Here is a 21,767-nt window from a genome sequence, read left to right on the forward strand (position 1 = left end):
AGAAGGCCTTCGATAATGTCCCGCATAAGAGATTAGCGTGTAAAGTTAAGGCACATGGGATTGGGGGTAAGGTACTGACTTGGATAAAGAACTGGTTGGCAGACAGAAAGCAAAGAGTTGGAATAAACGGGTCTTTTTCCGAATGGCAGGCAGTGACTAGTGGGGTACCGCAGGGATTGGTGCTTGGACCCCAGCTATTCACAATATATATATATATATAAATAATCTGGACAAGGGAACTCGATGTAATATCTCCAAATTTGCAGATGACACAAAGCTGGGTGGGCGTGTGTGGTGTGAGGAGGATGTTGAGAAACTTCAGGATGATTTGGACATGGGTGATTGGGCAGAAACATGGCAGATGCAATATAACGTGGATAAATGTGAGGTTATCTGTAATGTATATACCTTTAAGGGGAGGGAACTACTTTTTATAGCTCATGTATACTGTAGTACCGGCAGTGACCACACCTGTATATAGCACTGAGTAGTAATCTGTACAGTTCAGTTCCAGAGTGAGCCACATTGAGTAAACACCTGTTGTACCGTTCTCCTGCAGTCTGTGTCTTACTACTGACGGACACAACATTGGCGATGAGGCAAATTCGATCCTACCTGCAACTCTGCATCACCTCCCAGGGATTCGTTCCTGGAGACCAGTAGATTGGAGGTCAAGGCCAGAGACACGGGCGTCGACCACGGGCAACCGCCCAGTCATCCAGCAGAGACTCGAGAATTGCGGGGGAGGCTGCTGAGAGCCAGGCTTTGCTTTCCAGTCGCGGTGGTCCAGCGAAACGGGCTGGCAACAGGTGGTGCGCAGACCCTTCCCGGACAGCGGCGGGCTAGAGCCCAACCGAACGGCACAGCAAAGGGCCGAGCAGCGTCGACGGGAGAGAGAGAGAGAGAGAGAGAGAGAGAGAGGGCAGAGCGCACAGGGCGCAGCCGGTGTTCAGGGGCCGAGCAGCGTCGAGGAGAGGGAGAGAGATGCGCAGAAACCCGCAAGGTGCCGCCATTGCCACGAGGACCGCCGAGAGCGGCGTTGGCAGCAGTGCAGGAGAAGCGCGCGAAACCTACAGGGTGCCGCCATTGCCATGAGGACCGCCAAGAGCGGCGTTGGCAGCAGCGCAGGAGAAGCGCGCGAAACCTACAGGGTGCTGCCATTGCCACGAGGACCGCCGAGAGCGGCGTTGGCAGCAGCAGGGGAGGAAGGAAAGTGCGGGAGACGCCATTTTAAACCACACCCAAAATGCCGAAGAGTGGCAGTATCACCGCATTTGACAATGAAGTCGAAGATTGGACTACATATGTCGAATGAATAGAGGTGTACTGCAAGGCAAATGAGGTGTCAGATGACAAGAAAGCACCGGTATTGTTAAATTTAATGGGTGCAAAGACATATGGCTTATTACAAAATCTAGTAACCCCAGCAAAGCCAGTGGAAGAGAGTTTGAGACATACTGACGATACGACAGGAACATTTAAACCCCACACCGCTGCTGATAGCAGAAAGATTCAAGTTTCACAAACGGAACCAGCATAAGGATGAAAGCAATGCTGAATATTTAACAGAACTGTGCAAACTATCGAAACACTGCCAGTTTGGAACAGGACTGGCAGATACCTTAATGGACAAGTTTGTGTGTGGGCTTCAAGGTGAAGGAACCCAGAAACGGCTTTTATCTGAAAAGGACCTTACGCTGGACAAGGCTTTCAGCATTGCGGTATCATATGAAGCAGAAGCACGGGGCGCTGCAGAGATACAACAGAGACCACAAGAATATGGCACAAACGAAATGTCATACAGAACAGAGAAGTGCTATCGCTGCGGCAGAACAACACACGACTGAATCGCCATCAATTACTCAAAAGACTGAGGTTAAGCGAGTAACAACCAGGCTTTTATTAACTAAAGAATGAAGGTCTAGTCTCGAGTGGTCGACCCGTCCAGAATACTAAGGGACTGGGAGGTAGTCACTTATATACCTGGAATAGTGGGAGGAGTCAGCCGAGGCATGTCCAGACCTGTACCTAGTGGAATACACATACAGACAGGTATAACAGTGGTTTACCACATTCACCCCTTGTTTAAAAATGAGTCCGGTGGGGTGAAGTGTATTTAAAAGTTCATGTATTGGAGTCTCTCCGGAGGTCTTGTCTGCCGCTGTGATCGACGTGGCGACGGCAGGGGTGGTGGAGCTTCCGGCGTCGCGTCCCGTGTAGGCTGGGGCACTGGAGTGTAGTCCTCGTGGGTGACGGTCCAAGGCGAGCCGGCTGCTGGGGTTGGATATCAGGTCGTGGGGGGGGGGGGGGGGGGGTGGTGGTAATGGGTAGTGGGTTACAGCGGTCCCCGAGGGTGTCGTGGGGGGGGGGGGGGGTGGTAATGGGTAGTGGGTTACAGCGGTCCCCGAGGGTGCGAGGTCTCGTATGGAGACTGTGTCCTCCCGCCCGTCCGGGTACGCAATGTAAGCGTACTGGGGGTTGGCGTGGAGGAGGTCGACCCTCTCGACCAGGGGGTCCGTTTTATTGGTCATGTGTCTTCTCAGTAGTACCGGCCCTGGGGACGTCAGCCATGGCGGTAACGCTGTCCCCAATGTGAACTTCCTTGGGAAGACAAACATTTTCTCGTGAGGGGTGGCATTGGTGGCAGTGCAGAGCAGTGACCGAATCGAGTGGAGCGCATCGGGGAGCACCTCCTCCCAGCGGGAGGTCGGAAGGCCCCTAGACTTTAAGGCTAGTAGGGTGGCCTTCCAAACTGTTGCATTCTCTCTTTCCACCTGTCCGTTCCCCTGGGGGTTGTAACTGGTGGTCCTGCTTGTGGCTATACCCCTAGTGAGCAGGTACTGGTGGAGTTCGTCGCTCATAAACGATGAGCCCCGGTCGCTATGGATATAGCTGGGGAAACCGAACAGGGTGAAGAGGCTGTTCAGACATTTAATGACCGTGGCACTGGTCATGTCCGGGCAGGGGATAGCGAACGGGAAACGGGAGTACTCGTCAATGATGTTGAGGAAGTACACATTGCGGTCGGAGGAGGGGAGAGGCCCTTTAAAATCGACACTCAGGCGTTCGAAAGGGCGAGTGGCTTTTATCAGGTGTGCTCGGTCTGGTCTATAAAAGTGCGGTTTGCACTCAGCGCAGACTTGGCAGTTCTTGGTCATGGTCCTGACCTCCTCAATGGAGTAAGGTAGGTTGCGGGCCTTGATGAAGTGGAAGAACCTGGTGACCCCCGGGTGGCAGAGGTCATTGTGGAGGGCCCTCAACCTATCGATCTGCGCGCTGGCACAGGTGCCACGCGATAGGGCATCTGGAGGTTCATTGAGCTTCCCAGGCCGGTACAAGATCTCGTAATTGTAGGTGGAAAGTTCGATTCTCCACCTCAAGATCTTGCCATTTTTGATTTTGCCCCTCTGCTTGTTGTTGAACATAAAAGCAACTGAACGCTGGTCAGTGAGCAGGGTAAATCGTTTTCCGGCCAGGTAGTGCCTCCAATGACGCACAGCCTCCACAATAGCCTGGGCCTCCTTCTCGACCGCGGAGTGTCTGGTCTCCGGGCCCTGGAGGGTTCGTGAGAAGAATGCCACAGGTCTCCCCGCCTGATTAAGGGTGGTGGCCAGAGCGAAGTCGGACGCATTGCTTTCCACCTGGAAGGGGATGGATTCGTCCACTGCGTGCATGGTGGCTTTGGCAATGTCCTCCTTGATACGGTGGAAGGCCGAGCGGGCCTCTGCCATCAGGGGAAAAGAGGTGGATTTGATCAGCGGATGGGCTTTGTCTGCATAGTAGGGGACCCACTGGGCGTAGTAGGAAAAAAAACCCTAGGCACCTCTTCAGAGCTTTTAGGCAGTGGGGCAGTGGGAGTTCCATAAGGGGACGCATCCGGTCCGGGTCGGGACCGATGACCCCGTGTTCCACAACACAGCCAAGGATGGCGAGGCGGTCTGTGCGGAATATTCACTTCTCCTTGTTATATGTCAGGTTCAGGAGTTGGGCGGTGCGGAGGAATTTCTCGAGGTTTGCGTCATGGTCCTGCAAGTCATGGCCACAGATGGTCACATTGTCTAGGTAAGGGAAAGTGGCCTGCAGCGCGTTTTGATCGACCATCCGGTCCATCTCCCTTTGGAAGACAGAGACCCCGTTGGTAACGCCAAAGGGAACCCTAAGGAAGTGATAGAGGCGGCCGTTTGCCTCAAAAGCAGTATACTGGCGGTCTTCGGGGTGGATTGGGAGCTGGTGGTACGCTGATTTCAGGTCAATGGTCAAAAAGACGCGGTACTGTGCGATCTGGTTGACCATGTCAGCTATGCGGGTGATGCGCTATCAATTACTCATAAAAGACTGAGAGTTAAGAGAGTAACTAAAGGCTTTTATTAGCAAAGAACAGAGCATGCCTCTCATGGTTGACTGGGTTCCAAGAAGGCAGGGGGCTGCAGGTCAATCACCTTTATACCTGGGCCTGTATGGGTGGAGCCAGCCGAGACATGTTGAGGCATGCATAGGTACAACAGTGTGTAGCAACAACAACAAGTGGTTTACCACATTCACCCCTTGTTTAAAATTGAGTCCGGCGGGGTGAAGTGTACTAAAGGTTCGTGTAAGTAAGTCTATCAGGTGGCCTTGTATGCCGTCCTGATCGTCGTGGTGGCGGCGGTGATGGTGCAGCATCCAACGTTGAGTCTGGCGTCTCATTGAGTGGTTGGGTGGTTAATGACGGGTCCTGGTGCTGCGGCATGCCGTCTAGCGGGGTTGGGTTGTGGGTAGTGGTGGATGGCAATGGTAGTGTTTCAGGGGCACCCAAAGGTGCAAGATCTCGTGTGGGGGCTGTGTCCTCCCGCCCGTCCGGGTATGCTACGTAAGCGTACTGGGGGTAGGCGTGGGTAGTGGTGGATGGCGAGGGGGGTGTTTCGGGAGCACCCGAAGGTGCGAGGTCTCGTATGGAGACTGTGTCCTCCCGCCCGTCCGGGTACAACACGTAAGCATACTGAGGGTTGGCATGGAGGAGGCTCACCCTCTCGACCAGGGGGTCCGTCTTATGGGACCTCACGTGCTTCCGCAGTAGGACGGGTCCTGGAGAAGTCAGCCATGTCGGCAACGAGATCCCCGATGTGGACTTCCTGGGGAAGGAGAACATTCTCTCGTGAGGGGTAGCATTGGTGGCTGTACAGAGCAGTGACCGAATGGAATGGAGTGCCGCAGGGAGGACTTCCTGCCAGCGAGAGGTCGGAAGGCCCTTAGATTTCAAGATTAAAAGGACTGCCTTCCAGACCGTCGCATTCTCCCTTTCCACCTGGCCATTCCCCCGGGGGTTGTAGCTGGTGGTCCTGCTTGTAGCGATACCTCTCGAGAGCAGGTACTGCCGGAGTTCGTCGCTCATAAAGGATGAGCCCCTGTCGCTATGAATATAGCTAGGGAAACCGAACAAGGCGAAGAGGTCATTCAGACATTTAATGACCGTGGTACTGGTCATGTCTGAGCAAGGGATGGCAAACGGGAAACGGGAGTACTCATCAATTATGTTGAGGAAGTACACATTGCGGTCGGAGGAGGGGAGGGGCCCTTTAAAATCGACGCTCAGCCGTTCAAAGGGGCGCGTGGCTTTGATCAGGCTTGCTCTGTCTGGCCTATAAAAATGCAGTTTGCACTCGGCACAGATTTGGCAGTTCCTGGTCATGGTCCTGACCTCCTCGATGGAGTAGGGCAGGTTACGGGATTTGATGAAGTGAAAAACCTGGTGACCCCCGGGTGGCAGATGTCATTGTGGAGGGTCTTCAGTCTATCGACCTGCGCGTTGGCGCATGTACCACGTGATAGGGCATCTGGGGGCTCATCGAGTTTCCCGGGCCGGTACAAGATATCGTAATTGTAGGTGGAGAGTTCGATTCTCCACCTCAAGATCTTGTCGTTCTTGATTTTGCCCCTCTGCTTATTATTAAACATAAAAGCTACTGAACGCTGGTCAGTGAGAAGGGTAAATCGTTTTCCGGCCAGGTAATGCCTCCAATGTCGCACAGCTTCCACAATGGCCTGGGCCTCCTTTTCGACAGAGGAGTGTCGAATCTCGGGGTCCTTGAGAAAAAGGCCACGGGTCTCCCCGCCTGGTTAAGGGTTGCAGCTAGGGCAAAGTCGGATGCGTCGCTCTCCACTTGGAAAGGGATGGACTCATCCACTGCGTGCATCGTGGCCCTCGCAATATCTCTTTTTATGAGAGTGAAGGCTGCACAGGCCTCTGCTGCCAGGGGGAAGGAGGTGGACTTGATGGGGGGTCTGGCTTTGTCCGCGTAGTTGGGCACCCACTGAGCATAGTACGAGAAAAACCCTAGGCATCTCTTCAGTGCTTTTTGGCAGTGGGGGAGGGGGAGCTCCATAAGGGGGCGCATCCTGTCGGGGTCGGGGCCGATGACTCAGTTCTCCACTACGCAGCCAAGAATGGCAAGGCGCTTGGTACAAAACATACATTTGTCCTTGTTGTATGTTAGGTTCAGCCGCTGGGCCATACGGAGGAGTTTTTCTAGATTAACATCATGGTCCTGCTGGTCGCGGCCGCAGATGGGGACGTTGTCTAGATAGGGGAAAGTGGCCTGGAGCGCGTTCTGGTCGACCATCCGGTCCATCTCCCGTTGGAAGACTGAAACCCCGTTGGTGACGCCGAAGGGAACTCTGAGGAAGTGGTAGAGACGACCGTCAGCTTCAAAAGCTGTGTACTGGCGGTCCTCAGCCCTGATGGGGAGCTGGTAGTATGCCGACTTCAGATCAATCGTCGAGAACACCCGGTATTGTGCTATCTGATTGACCATGTCAGATATGCGGGGGAGTGGGTGTGCATCTAGCTGGGTGTAGCGATTGATCGTCTGGCTGTAGTCAATAACTAGGCGCTGTTTTTCGCCAGTCTTCACTACCACCACTTGTGCTCGCCATGGGCTGGTGCTACTTTCAATAATCCCTTCCTTCAGGAGTCTTGCTACCTCGGATTTAATGAAGCTCCTATCCCCGGCACTGTAACGCCTGCTTTTGGCAGCGATGGGCTTACAGTCGCGGGTGAGGTTAGCAAACAAGGAGGGGGGTGACTTTAAGGGTGGAGAGGCTGCAAATGGTGCGCGGCGGGCGATTTAAAAGCTGCTGGCTGCAGACTGTGAGTGGGGGGAGGGGTCCGTCGTACGCTAATGTGACACTTTTAAGGTTGCACTGAAAATCCAACCCCAGTAGAACGGCAGCGCAAAGATGGGGCAGGACCAGGAGTTTAAAATTTTTGTATTCTGTGCCCCTTACTGAAAGGGTCACTACACAGTAGCCACCGACGTCCGCTGACTGGGATTTGGAAGCCAAAGAGATCCGATGTCGCGTCGGCAGGACCGGGAGAGAGTAACTGCGCACCGTGTCGGGGTGGATAAAGCTTTCCGTGCTCCCGCTGTCAAAAAGGCAGGTAGTGGCGCGGCCGTTTACCGTAATGTCCATCATGGACCTGGACAGTTGATGAGGGAGAGATTGGTCCAGCATCACGGAGGCCAGCGTATGGTCGAGCGAGTCGATGTGGTCGTCAGATGAGGCGGTGGTTGAGTCCGGGTCCCCCGTGGTTGAAGTTGGAGACGTCCGAGATGGTGGGCAAAATGGCGGCACCCATGGTCCCGATCCCCACGCGGCTGGGGGAGCCCAAGATGGCGGACAAGATGGCTGCCCCCACGGTTCGCACGCGGCGCTGCTGGCATTAGCGGTTTTACCTTTGCAGGCGCTGACATAGTGTCCTTTCTTCCCGCAGCCGGAGCAGGTAGCGTTTCTCGCCGGGCAGCGTGCTCTGGGGTGTTTTGCCTGGCCACAAAAATAACATTTCTGTGCCTTGGACATCGCAGCAGCAGTTGAAGGTGGCGGTCCCATGACCCAAGGTTGTGGCGTCCACGTTGCGGAGCGGTTAGGGAAGAAGGCGTCCATATTCCTGTGGGCCGCGTCGAGCGAGAGCGCGAAGGACACTGCCTTTCTCAGGTCCATTTCTCCCTTTTCCAACAGTCTCTGCCAGGAGTAGTCGGACCTTAGAGCCGCAACGAAAGCATCTCGGATCAGTCCCTCCGTGTGTGCTGCGGCTGATGCTTCTTTGCAATCGCAGTCTCGGCCGAGTATCCGTAGTGCCCGTAGGAAGGCCTCCACCGATTCCCCGGGCTGCTGCCTGCGGGATCTTAAGAGGTGCCGGGCATAGACCGTATTTACCGGGCTTGCGTATTGCCCTTTTAGCAGACCGATAGTCACCGCGTAGGTCGTCGCGTCCTGGATTATTGTATAAACTTGGTGGCTCACCTTTGAGGCCAGGATTTCCAACTTGTTTTCGTCCAGGGTCACAGTTGAGGCTTGCAGGTAGGCCTCGAAGCAACGCAGCCAATGCGCGAATTTGGTAGCCGAACCCGCTTCTTGCGGGTCTAGGTCCAGGCATGTTGGTCTGAGGGCTCGCAGCAGCTCCTGTTGCTCAGCGTTTGGTGCAGCAGCCTGCTGTTCAGCGTTTGTTGACATTTTGTTTTTGCTAATAAAATTGATGCGCTATCAATTACTCATAAAAGACAGAGAGTTAGGAGAGTAACTAAAGGCTTTTATTAGCAAAGAACAGAGCATGCCTCTCGTGGTTGACTGGGTTCCAAGGTGGCAGGGGGCTGCAGGGCAATCACCTTTATACCTGGGCCTGTGGGTGGAGCCAGCCGAGACATGTTGAGGCATGCATAGGTACAACAGTGTGCAGCAACAACAACAACAGTGGTTTACCACAGCGGGGGAGTGGGTAGGCGTCCAGCAGGGTGTAGCGGTTTATTGTTTGGCTGTAGTCGATGACCAGGCGTTGTTTCTCGCCAGTCTTAACGACCACAACCTGGGCTCGCCAGGGGCTGGAGTTGCCCTCAATAATCCCCTCCTTCAGGAGCCGCTCCACTTCAGTTTTGATGAAAACCCTGTCCCCGGCACTGTATCGCCTGCTCTTTGTGGCGATGGGCTTACAGTCGGGGGTGAGGTTAGCAAACAGTTGGTGGGGTGGGACTCTGAGTGTGGAGAGGTTGCATCTGGTGCGCGGTGGGCAATTTGGAGGCTACTGGCTGCGGACTGTGAGTGGGGGGAGGGGGCCACCGTGCGCCATCGTAATGCTTTTGAGGTGGCACTGGAAATCCAACCCCAGTAGAACGGCAGCGCAGAGGTCGGGCAGGACCAGGAGTTTAAAATTATTGAACACAGTCCCGTCTACTACTAGTGTCACCACGCAGTAGCCGCCAATGTCCGCTGACTGGGACTCGGCGGCCAAAGAAATCCGCTGGTGCGCAGGCAGGACTGGGAGAGAGCAACGCCGCACCGTGGCGGGGTGGATGAAGCTCTCTGTGCTCCCGGAGTCAAAAAGGCAGTTTATTGCATGGCCGTTTACCTTAACGTCCATTTTGGACTGAGCTAGTTGGTGCGGTCTCGTTTGGTCCATCGTAACAGAGGCCAGCATAGGGGTCGGTGTGTCGCTGCGGTTATCAGATGGGGGGGGTTGGTGGCCTGCTGCGTCCCGGCTGGTGTCCAAGATGGCGGCGTCCATGATTCCCATGTGGCTGGAGTCATCCAAGATGGCTGCTGCTGCGGTGGTTCGCACATGGCTGGGGAGGCCCAAGATGGCGGCCCGCACGCGGCGCTGTTGGGGGCCCAAGATGGCGGCTCGCATGGCCCACACGCGGCGCTGCTGGCGTTCGGGGTGGCTTTGGCCTTGCAGACGCTAGCGTAGTGTCCCTTTTTCCCGCAGCCCGAGCAGGTCGCATTCTTCGCCGGGCAGCGCGCTCTGGGGTGTTTGGCCTGGCCACAGAAGTAGCATTTCTGGCCTTGGGATACTGCTGTCTGGCTTTGGGACACTGCTGCAGTGGTTGGGCCGTTGTTGGGCTGTGGCTGGGGTGGCACAGTGCTATGGGGCTGTCCTACCGTGTCCCAGGTTGTCGTTCCCCGCGGCGTCCACGGTGCAGAGGAGTAGGCACCCATGCCCCGGTAGGCTGCGTCCAGCGTTAGTGCGATTTCGGAGGCTTTGTCGAGGGTGAGGTCACTCTGCTCCAGCAGTCGCTGTCGGGTGTAGTTGGACCTGTGGCCCGCTACGAAGGCATCCCGGATCAGTTCCTCCGTGTACTTAGTGGGCGTTACCGCCTTACACCCACAGGCCCGGCCAAGCACGGACAGTGCTTGGAGGTATTCCTCAGTCGATTCCCCAGGTTGTTGCTTGCGACTCCCCAGGAGGTGCCTGGCGTAAACTTCATTCACAGGGCACGTGTACTGGGTCTTGAGGAGCTGGAGGGCGGCTGTGTACGAGGTCGCGTCCCGGATGACTGAGTACACTCGGTGGTTCACCTTGGAGATCAGGACAGACAGTTTGTTCGCATCCGTTACGACCGCAGTGGAGGCAGTCAGGAATGCCTCGAAGCACACGAGCCAGTGAGCAAACTTGGTGGAAGTGTCCGCTTCCTGACTGTCCAGGTCCAGGCATGCTGGTGTGAGGATCTTCTCCACTATAAAAAATTTAGTTAATAAAATTGAAGCGCCATCAATTACTCAAAAGACTGAGGTTAAGCGAGTAACAACCAGGCTTTTATTAACTAAAGAATGAAGGTCTAGTCTCGAGTGGTCGACCCGTCCAGTATACTAAGGGACTGGGAGGTAGTCACTTATATACCTGGAATAGTGGGAGGAGTCAGCCGAGGCATGTCCAGACCTGTACCTAGTGGAATACACATACACATACAGACAGGTATAACAGTGGTTTACCACAACGACCACAATGATTGCTGGTTCAAAGACAAAGTGTGCAGACAGTGTGGAAAAGTAGGACACATCGCACGAGTCTGCAGGTCGGGAAAGAAAACCAGCAATAAGAAATCTCCAAAAGAATAGTACAAGAAGGTACATAAGGTGACGGAGAATAGTTCAGATGAACAAAAGAGTGATACCGACTCTGAAAACAGGGAGCTGAGTTGTCTGAAACTACATAATGTGATCAAGACGGAGGATCACTGAACCATTTGGGTCACTCTCAAGATAGCAGGAGTCCAGGTAAAGATGGAATTGGACACAGGATCAGCCCTAACAGTCATAAACCGACGGGACTACGAGCGGCTATTCTCACACATACACTTGAGAGACACAAAAATTATTTTGAAGACGTACACGGGGCAAAATGTCTACCCCAAAGGAAAAATAAGGGTGACCGTTATATATAATGGTAAGGAAACACCAAAACTAGACCTGTATGTATTACAAGATGGAGGACCACCATTACTGGGATGTGAATGGATCCGGAAAATACAGCTGGATTGGCATTCCATACAAGCACTGACTGTGGCTGCCAAAAAGGATGACGTCACACCTGGGCGACTGTCAAAGATCCTAACCGACGCGCAAGAAGTGTTCCAGCAAGGACTCGGAACACTAAAAGGCATGACAGCAACAATTAAAATTGAAGAAAACGCAAGCCCAGAAGCAGAGCTGGAGAGTTTGGAACGTTCAGGAGTACTGTCCAAGGTAGACTGGAGCGAGTGGGCTACACCCATCGTCCCTGTGATGAAAAAGTCGTTGAGCAGCACGCCTGGGGAACCAAGGAAGGTTCGCATCTGTGGGGACTTTAAGGTAACAGTGAACCCAGTCCTTCACACCGTGCAATATGTACTTCCGCGGATTGAAGATATTTTCGCCTCGCTATCTGGGGGGAAACGCTTCACTAAGATTGATCTGGCCCAGGCGTATCTGCAAATGGAGGTAGAAGAAGGATCAAAAAAATACCTCACAATCAACACCCATAAAGGTCTCTACCAACACAACCGGCTGGTATTCAGGGTAGCATCAGCTCCGGCTATTTGGCAAAGGGCAATGGAACAAGTCCTGCAAGGGATCCCAGGGACCCAGTGTTATTTGGACGACATCCTGGTCACGGGCGAAAATGACAGTGATCACCTCGCCAACCTGGAGCAGGTGCTCACTAGATTGAAGGAATATGGGCTCCGAGCTAACCGCCCCAAATGCGAGTTTTTAAAGACAGATCTCATATTGTGGCCACGTTATCGATAAAGAGGGGTTACATAAGTCCCCAGAAAAGATTGAGGCAGTAGCCAAGGCTCCAGCACCGGAAAACGTGTCACAACTGAGGTCGTTCCTCGGGCTGGTAAACTTCTACCATAAGTTCTTGCCAAATTTGTCTACAATACTACACCCACTGAACACCCTACTGCAAACTGGAGTGCCATGGAAGTGGAGTGACAAATGTAAACGAGCTTTCCAGAAGAGCAACACACTAATCACATCGAAAGAGGTATTGGCCCATTTCAACCCAGCACTACCAATTCGGTTGGCGTGTGATGCGTCACCCTACGGCATTGGAGTGGTGCTGTCGCACAAATTCCCGGACGGCTCAGAGAGGCCAATAGCCTTTGCGTCACGATCACTAACCTCAGCCGAGCGTAACTACGCCCAGATTGACAGGGAGGCCCTCAGCCTAGTGTGGGGAGTGAAAAAGTTCAATCACTATCTGCACGGGCAGAAGTTCACCCTGCTGACTGACCACCAGCCTCTTGTCTCCATTTTTAATCCGAAGAAGGGCGTTCCGGTGATGGCTGCACAACGACTACAAAGATGGTCACTCTTTCTAGGGGCGCACCACTATGAGATTGAATATAAGGGCACGAAACAGCATGGAAATGCTGATGGGCTATCACGCCTGCCACTGCCTACTGCGGAGGAAGCACCAGCAGTGGATCCTGTCGAAATATTTCATTCGACTATAGTTGAATACCTACCGGTAACTAACGCTCGTATAGAAAAGGAGACCCGAAATGACCCGACACTGTCTCGGGTATATGATTTGACGGTGAAGGGATGGCCAGCACATGGCGACTCACTGTTGTCAGCATTCTCGACAAGAAGAGAACAGCTGTCAGTGTGCCGGGGGACCTTGATGTGTGGATCCAGAGTGGTAATTCCACCCAAGTTAAGGGATAGAGTGCTCAATCAGCTTCACAAGGGTCATCTGGGTGGGGTAAAAATGAAAAGCCTTGCCAGGGCTTATGTGTGGTGGCCGGGAATCGATAAACAAATCGAGGACCTGACCAAGAGCTGCTCAGGATGCCAGAAAGTCCAAAATGCACTACCACGTGCCCCTCTACACCCATGGGAGTGGCCCTCATCTCCATGGCAACGGGTGCATATTGATTTTGCTGGTCCATTCATGGACTCAATGTTTTTAATAGCCGTGGATGCACACTCGAAATGGCCTGAGGTCATCAAAATGTCCTCCACCACCACGGAGAAAACGATTGCAGTCCTACGGACCATTTTTGCCAGGAACGGCTTACCAGAACAGATTTGCTCCGATAACGGACCACAGAGGGCGGTGGAGGCCAGTTCATTAAATATATTCAAGAAAGAGTTGGATATATTTCTGGAGGCTAAAGGGATCAAGGGATATGGGGAGAAGGCAGGGACAGGGTACTGAATTTAGATGATCAGCCATGATCTCATTGAATGGCGGAGCAGGCTTGAAGGGCCGAATGGCCTACTCTTGCTCCTATCTTCTATGTATCTATAGATTGATTCCTGGGATGAGAGGGCTGTCCGATGATGAGAGATTGTGTAGAATGGGCCGATACTCTCTGGAGTTTAGAAGAATGAGAGGTGATCTCATTGAAACATACAAGATTCTGAAGGGGATTGACAGGGTAGATGCTGAGAGGTTGTTCCCCCTGCCTGGAGTGTCGAGAACTAGTGGGCACAGTCTCAGGATAAGGGGCGGCCATTAAAGACTGAGATGAGGAGGAATTTCTTCACTCAGAGGGTTGTGACTCTTTGGAATTCTCTGCCCCAGAGGGCTGTGAATGCTGAGTCTTTGAGTACATTCAAGGCTGAGAGCGGTAGATTTCTGGACTCATGGGGAATCAAGGGATATGGAGATCGGGCGGGAGAGTGGAGTTGAGGTCGATGATCAGCCATGGTCTTATTGAATGGTGGAACAGGCTCTAGGGGCTGTGTGGCCTACTCCTGCTCCTACTTCTTACATAATAACGCTGTGCTCAGCATTCACTATCTGACAATACTCCATATCTGCTGGTCACAGGCTATAGGTTGGTCTCTGAATCGTGTTCAATGAATTGATTTTAGTTAGTTTCCCTGTTCAATCTTCCCTTGAATTGTCACCAGATCTGAGCTATTTTAACACTGAGATCTGAAGGTGTCAGTGTGAGTTCAGCCCCACCTAGCAAACAGACACGTGTCCATCTGCTGGGCTCAGCCCCAGAGTCACCTCTTAGATCAAACCCCTTTACTTTAAAACATTCACAAGATTCACTGTGACTGGGTGTTTAGAGACAGAAACTGATCTCACTTCACATCCCATTGCACGGCCTCATGCTGGATAATTGTGCTCGGTGGTCAGACTTTCCCGGTCTCATTCTCACCAATAACTGCTTCACTTTGTAACCTGTGTGTACTGTCTCCAGGGCCAGTGTGTATCTGAGTCAATGGGACTCTCTCTGACCTTTCTCCCTGGTCTATCTCCAGGACCAGTGTGTATCTGAGTCAATGGGACTCTCTCTGACCTTTCTCCCCAGTCTATCTCCAGGGCCAGTGTGTATCAGAGTCAATGGGACTCTCTCTGACCTTTCTCCCCAGTCCATCTCCAGGACCAGTGTGTATCTGAGTCAATGGGACTCTCTGACCTTTCTCCCCAGTCTATCTCCAGGACCAGTGTGTATCTGAATCAATGGGACTCTCTCTGACCTTTCTCCCCAGTCCATCTCCAGGACCAGTGTGTATCTGAGTCAATGGGACTCTCTCTGACCTTTCTCCCCAGTCCATCTCCAGGACCAGTGTGTATCTGAGTCAATGGGACTCTCTCTGACCTTTCTCCCCAGTCCATCTCCAGGACCAGTGTGTATCTGAGTCAATAGGACTCTCTGACCTTTCTCCCCAGTCCAGCTCCAGGACCAGTGTGTATCTGAGTCAATGGGACTCTCTGACCTTTCTCCCCAGTCCATCTCCAGGACCAGTGTGTATCTGAGTCAATGGGACTCTCTCTGACCTTTCTCCACAGTCCATCTCCAGGACCAGTGTGTATCTGAGTCAATGGGACTCTCTGACCTTTCTCCCCAGTCCATCTCCAGGACCAGTGTGTATCTGAGTCAATGGGACTCTCTCTGACCTTTCTCCCCAGTCCATCTCCAGGACCAGTGTGTATCTGAGTCAATGGGTCTCTCTGACCTTTCTCCCCAGTCCATCTCCAGGACCAGAGTGTATCTGAGTCAATGGGACTCTCTGACCTTTCTCCCCGGTCCATCTCCAGGACCAGTGTGTATCTGAGTCAATGGGACTCTGACCTTTCTCCCCAGTCTATCTCCAGGACCAGTGTGTATCTGAGTCAATGGGACTCTCTGACCTTTCTCCCCAGTCTATCTCCAGGACCAGTGTGTATCTGAGTCAATGGGACTCTCTCTGACCTTTCTCCCCATTCCATCTCCAGGACCAGTGTGTATCTGAGTCAATGGGACTCTCTCTGACCTTTCTCCCCAGTCCATCTCCAGGACCAGTGTGTATCTGAGTCAATGGGACTCTCTGACCTTTCTCCCCAGTCTATCTCCAGGACCAGTGTGTATCTGAGTCAATGGGGCTCTCTGACCTGTCTCCCCAGTCCATCTCCAGGACCAGTGTGTATCTGAGTCAATGGGACTCTCTGACCTTTCTCCCCAGTCTATCTCCAGGACCAGTGTGTATCTGAGTCAATGGGACTCTCTCTGACCTTTCTCCCCAGTCCATCTCCAGGACCAGTGTGTATCTGAGTCAATGGGACTCTCTCTGACCTTTCTCCCCAGTTGATCTCTGGAAGCTCTTTGAATCGGAAGTGTTCTCTCCGATTGGTGTTCTGACAATCCTGTGCTGGTTCACCGGCTGTTGTTCCTCAGTCTGCAGTCTCTGTTTACTTCCAGCTTCCTCAATCACTCCATCAGTCACCGGGAGATCTAATTATGGCAGGTCAGAAAATTAGAATATTGATTGAAAGCGTGAAATGATGTAATTTAGACTTTTTATCTGCTTACTAAAAATTCAATTTTAAGGCCGAGTATTTGTTTGATTTTGTCCCTTTCCTCAGATCCCCAGTTGCGGGGCTGTGTGTTTAGTTTGGAGATTTTCCTCAGATCCCCAGTTGCGGGGCTGTGTGTTTAGTTTGGAGATTTTCCTCAGATCCCCAGTTGCGGGGCTGTGTGTTTAGTTTGGAGATTTTCCTCAGATCCCCAGTTGCGGGGCTGTGTGTTTAGTTTGGAGATTTTCCTCCGATCCCCAGTTACGGGGCTGTGTGTTTAGTTTGGAGATTTTCCTCAGATCCCCAGTTGCGGGGCTATGTGTTTAGTTTGGAGATTTTGCTCACAGTAAATTTCCGGCCTCCTGAGACTCCCCCATTCTCACTGCTCTGGGCGGAAATGCACCATTTTCTGTCCCAACTGCCAATGAACCCACCGCCCCCTCCACCCCCAGACCAGCCCCTGTATTGTGAGTCGGTTCAGCTCATTCCCCGGGACCTGATGAACCCACCGCCCCCTCCACCCCCGGACCAGCCCCTGTATTGTGAGCCGGTTCAGCTCATTCCCCAGGACCTGATGAACCCACCGAGCCCTCCACCCCCGGACCAGCCCCTGTATTGTGAGTCGGTTCAGCTCATTCCCCAGGACCTGATGAACCCTCCACCCCAGGACCAGCCCCTGTATTGTGAGTCGGTTCAGCTCATTCCCCGGGACCTGATGAACCCACCGCCCCCTCCACCCCCGGACCAGCCCCTGTATTGAGAGTCGGTTCAGCTCATTCCCCGGGACCTGATGAACCCACCGTGCCCTCCACCCCCGGACCAGCCCCTGTATTGTGAGTCGGTTCAGCTCATTCCCCGGGACCTGATGAACCGACCACCCCCTCCACCCCTGGACCAGCCCCTGTATTGTGAGTCGGTTCAGCTCATTCCCCGGGACCTGATGAACCCACCGCCCCCTCCACCCCCGGACCAGCCCCTGTATTGAGAGTCGGTTCAGCTCATTCCCCGGGACCTGATGAACCCACCGCCCCCTCCACCCCCGGACCAGCCCCTGTATTGTGAGCCGGTTCAGCTCATTCCCCGGGACCTGATGAACCCACTGCGCCCTCCACCCCCGGACCAGCCCCTGTATTGTGAGTCGGTTCAGCTCATTCCCCGGGACCTGATGAACCCACCGCCCCCTCCACCCCCGGACCAGCCCCTGTATTGTGAGTCGGTTCAGCTCATTCCCCAGGACCTGATGAACCCACCGCCCCCTCCACCCCCGGACCAGCCCCTGTATTGTGAGTCGGTTCAGCTCATTCCCCAGGACCTGATGAACCCACCGCCCCCTCCACCCCCGGACCAGCCCCTGTATTGAGAGTCGGTTCAGCTCATTCCCCGGGACCTGATGAACCCACCGTGCCCTCCACCCCCGGACCAGCCCCTGTATTGTGAGTCGGTTCAGCTCATTCCCCGGGACCTGATGAACCCACCGCGCCCTCCACCCCCGGACCAGCCCCTGTATTGTGAGTCGGTTCAGCTCATTCCCCGGGACCTGATGAACCCACCGCGCCCTCCACCCCCGGACCAGCCCGTGTATTGTGAGTCGGTTCAGCTCATTCCCCGGGACCTGATGAACCCACCGCGCCCTCCACCCCCGGACCAGCCCCTGTATTGTGAGTCGGTTCAGCTCATTCCCCGGGACCTGATGAACCCACCGCCCCCTCCACCCCCGGACCAGCCCCTGTATTGTGAGCCGGTTCAGCTCATTCCCCGGGACCTGATGCTGACAGGAATCTCCCCTCCATTACAAACCGGTTCTGCTGCACTTTAACATCCCTCCCTGTGATATAAATCATTAGAACTGAGACTTCCTCTTTCTCACTCCTGTAGACGGAAATGCGCCATTTTCTCTGCTGAGTTACTAACCAGCGCTGTGACCCTCCCTCCCTCGCTGTGATCTAAACTCAGGGCTGAGCATCCGCTGTCGGGCCGGGTGTTGAATGGAGCGGAGTTCCCTCAGTCACAGAGCGCCAGCCTAGCTCCAAGTTGAAGTTTAAGCGTCATTGTTCAGGACTCACCCACCAGAGGAAATAGTTTCTCTATCTATCCTGTCAACTCCTTTAATCATCTTAAACACCGCAATTAGATCACCCCTTGATCTTCTATATTCAAGGGAATAGAAGCCTAGTCTTTGCAACCTGTCCTCATAATTGAAGCATTTTAGCTCAGGTATCATCCGATGAATCGACGCTACATCCCCTCCAAGGCCAACATCTCTCTCCTGAGGGGCGGTGCCCAGAACTGAACAACATGTGGAACAATATTCACTGCTCAAAAATATAATGAGACAGAGTTTATCAAATTTTAAAAAGAAAGCTACTAAACCATGGCAACAGGAAGTCTTACCAATTATATGTATCTACATACCCTACTGCTCAGAAACAACAGGTTCCTACTCCTGGACTGCCGAGTACATAGACAGGAGTTTATATTGAATGTTTCTCGGTCTTTCAGATATAAATTGGAGCCAAGACCTCTTGTACTGAGATCTGACAGATTGTTACCCTGACAATAGAGGAAATCACTCACCGACAATAACTGAAAACGGAAATAACAAAACCAGCATCACATGTTCGGAGTTTAGTGAAGAACATTAACCCTGAACATTCAGCCAGGGTTTCTAACCATGAAGCTGCGATTCCAATAACGGATTTTTTACACCACCAGACCTGACACTGCGGGTTCACTGAATCCACCGTCAGTTCCAGCTGTACAGAACATTAAGCAGCGCCGCATCTACAGAAATACATCAATAAAATAGTCACATTGTTGGAGATACACCCTGTGGCCACTGAAAATCAGATTGTCTTAAACCATCTAAATCTGTTACTGTTATCGAATGGTCTGTATCCATACACCTGGATCATGGGACCAACAAGAAACTTTTTTCTGACAACACAAAATAATTTTACTAATCATTAAAATATAAGATTTACGTATCATTTTATCAGTTTTTACTAAAACGATAATCATTTAATTCAACTGCCATCGTGAAATTCAGAAATAGATTTACTGATAGAAAATAACTCAGTAAATCCAGCGTCCAGTTCAAAATTGTAATTCACAACATGGTGCAGTTTGTCACGGAGTGCAGCTTGGAACAGAAACATAGAAGATAGGAGCAGGAGTAGGCCATTCGGCCCCTCGAGCCTGCTCCGCCATTCAATGAGATCATGGCTGATCATCCAAATTCAGCACCCGGTCCCTGCCTTCTCCCCATATCCCTTGATCCCTTTAGCCTTAAGAAATATATCCAACTCCTTCTTGAATATATTTAATGAATTGGCCTCTACTGCCTTCTGTGGTAGAGAATTCCACAGGTTCACCACTCTCTGGGTGAAGAAATGCCTCATCTCTGTCCGAAATGGCTTACCCCTTATCCTTAGACTGTGACCCCTGGTTCTGGACTCCCCAGCCATCAGGAACATCCTTCCTGCATCTAGTCTGTCTAGTCCTGTTAGAATTTTACAAGTTTCAATGAGATCCTCTCTCATTCTTCTAAACTCCAGCGAGTATTAGCCCAATCGACCCAATCTCTCCTCATATGTCATTCCTGCCATCATAAGAACATAAGTAGGAGCAGGAGTAGGAGCAGGAGTAGGCCATTCGGCCCCTCGGGCCTGCTCCGCCGTTCAATAGGATCATGGCTGATCCGAATCTAGACTCACGTCCACTTCCCTGCCCTCTCCCCGTAACCCCTAATTCCCTTATCTGCTAGGAAACTGTCTATCTCCATTTTAAATTTATATAATGTCGCAGCTTCCACAGCTCTCTTAGGTAGCAAATTCCATAGATTTACTACCCTGAGTGAAGAAGTTTCTCCTCATCTCAGTTTTGAAAGGGCAGCCCCTTATTCTTAGATTATGCCCCCTAGTTCTAGTCTCACCCATCAGTGGAAACATCCTCACCGTATCCACCCGATCAAGCCCCCTCACAATCTTATATGTTTCGATAAGATCACCTCTCATTCTTCTGAACTCCAATGAGTAGAGTCCCAACCAACTCAACCTTTCCTCATACGTCAACCCCCTCATCTCCGGAATCAGCCGAGTGAACCTTCTCTGAACCGCCTCGAGAGCAAGTATATCTTTTCTTAAATATGGAAACCAAAACTGCACGCAGTATTCCAGGTGTGGCCTCACCAATACCCTGATCCCAGGCATCAGTCTGGTGAATCTTCGCTGCACTCCCTCCATGGCAATAACATCCTTCCTCAGATAAGGTGACGAAAACTGCACACAATACTCCAGATGTGGTCTCACCAAGGCCCTGTACAACTGCAGCAAGACATCCTTGTTCCTGTACTCGAACCCTCTCGCTACGAAGGCCAACATATCATTTGCCTTCTTCACCGCCTGCTGCACCTGCATGCTTACCTTCAGCGACTGGTGCACAAGGACACCCAGGTCTCGTTGCACTTCCCCTTCTCCCAATCTATTACCGTTCAGATAATAATCTGCCTTCCTGTTTTTGCCACCGAAGTGGGTAACCTCGCATTTATCCACATTATACTGCATCTGCCATGCTTCTGCCCAATCACCCAACCTGTCCAAATCATACTGGACTTTCTCAGCATCCTCCTCACAGCACACACGCCCACCCAGCTTTGTGTCGTCTGCAAACTTGGAGATATTACATCTAGTTCCCTCGTCTAGATCATTTATATATATTGTGAATAGCTGGGGTCCGAGGACCGATCCCTGCGGTACCCAACTAGTCACTGCCTGCCACTCAGAAAAAGACCCATTTATTCCAACTCTTTGCTTCCTGTCTGCCAACCAGTTCTCTATCCAAGTCAGTACCTTGCCCCTAAGCCCATGTGCCTTAACTTTACACGCTCATCTCTTATGCGGGACCTTATCGAAAGCCTTCTGAAAGTCCAAATACACCACATCCACTGGTTCTCCGTTACCTATTTTACCAGTTACATCCTCAAAAAATTCCAATAGATTAGTCCTTTTGTAAATCCATGTTTTCCAAGTGCTCTGCTATTACATCTTTTATAATGGACTCTAGCATTTTCCCCACTACCGATGTCAGGCTTATCGGTCTGTAATTCCCCGTTTTCTCTCTACCATCTTTTTTGAATAGTGGGGTAACATTAGCTACCCTCCAATCCATGGGAACTATTCCAGAGTCTATCGAATTTTGGAAGATGACCAGCAATGCATCTACTGTTTCTCGGGCCACTTCCTTAAGTACCCTAGGATGTAAATTATCAGGCCCTGGGGATTTATCGGCCTTCAATCCCATCAATTTCCCTACAAATACTGATTTCTTTCAGTTCCTCCCTCTCATTAGACCCTATGTTCCCCGACATCTCTGGGAGGTTATTTGTGTCCTGCTTTGTGAAGACGGAACCAAAGTATGTATTTAATTGGTCTGCCATTTCTTTGTTCCTCATTATAAATTCCCCTGATTCTGACTGCAAGGGACCTACACTCGACTTCACCAATCTTTTTCCTCTTCACATATCTATAAAAGCTTTTACAGTCAGTTTATATGTTCCCTGCAAGCTTACTCTCATACTCTATTTTCCCCCTCTTAATTAATCCCTTTGTCCTCCTTTGCTGAATCCTAAACTGCTCCCAACCCTCAGGATTACTGCTTTTTCTGGCCAATTTATATGTCCTCTCCTTGGATCTTATGCTATCCCTAATTTCCCTCGTTAGCCACGGTTGAGTCAACT

General features: G+C 52.0%; 2 protein-coding genes across 2 annotated transcripts in view; one reads left to right on the forward strand and one right to left on the reverse strand.

Annotated features, from left to right (window-relative positions):
• LOC147084215 (NACHT, LRR and PYD domains-containing protein 3-like) overlaps positions 1 to 18,722 on the reverse strand; it is an 87,366-nt gene extending 68,644 nt beyond the window's left edge. The window contains exons 1-2 of the mRNA XM_085979467.1: positions 18,425 to 18,722; positions 15,813 to 15,971 (exon numbers count right to left, since the gene is read on the reverse strand). The gene's annotated coding sequence lies outside the window, so the exon portion shown is untranslated. The remainder of the gene's footprint in view (positions 1 to 15,812; positions 15,972 to 18,424) is intronic.
• Positions 1 to 21,767, forward strand: part of LOC147084213 (uncharacterized) — a 746,547-nt gene that overhangs the window by 150,435 nt on the left and 574,345 nt on the right. The window lies entirely within an intron of this gene.

The sequence above is a fragment of the Somniosus microcephalus genome, unplaced genomic scaffold, assembly GCF_052327205.1.
Source record: "Somniosus microcephalus isolate GS21.2 unplaced genomic scaffold, FLI_Smic_1.0 unresolved_chr9, whole genome shotgun sequence".
In the NCBI taxonomy this organism is placed as follows: Eukaryota; Metazoa; Chordata; class Chondrichthyes; order Squaliformes; family Somniosidae; genus Somniosus; species Somniosus microcephalus.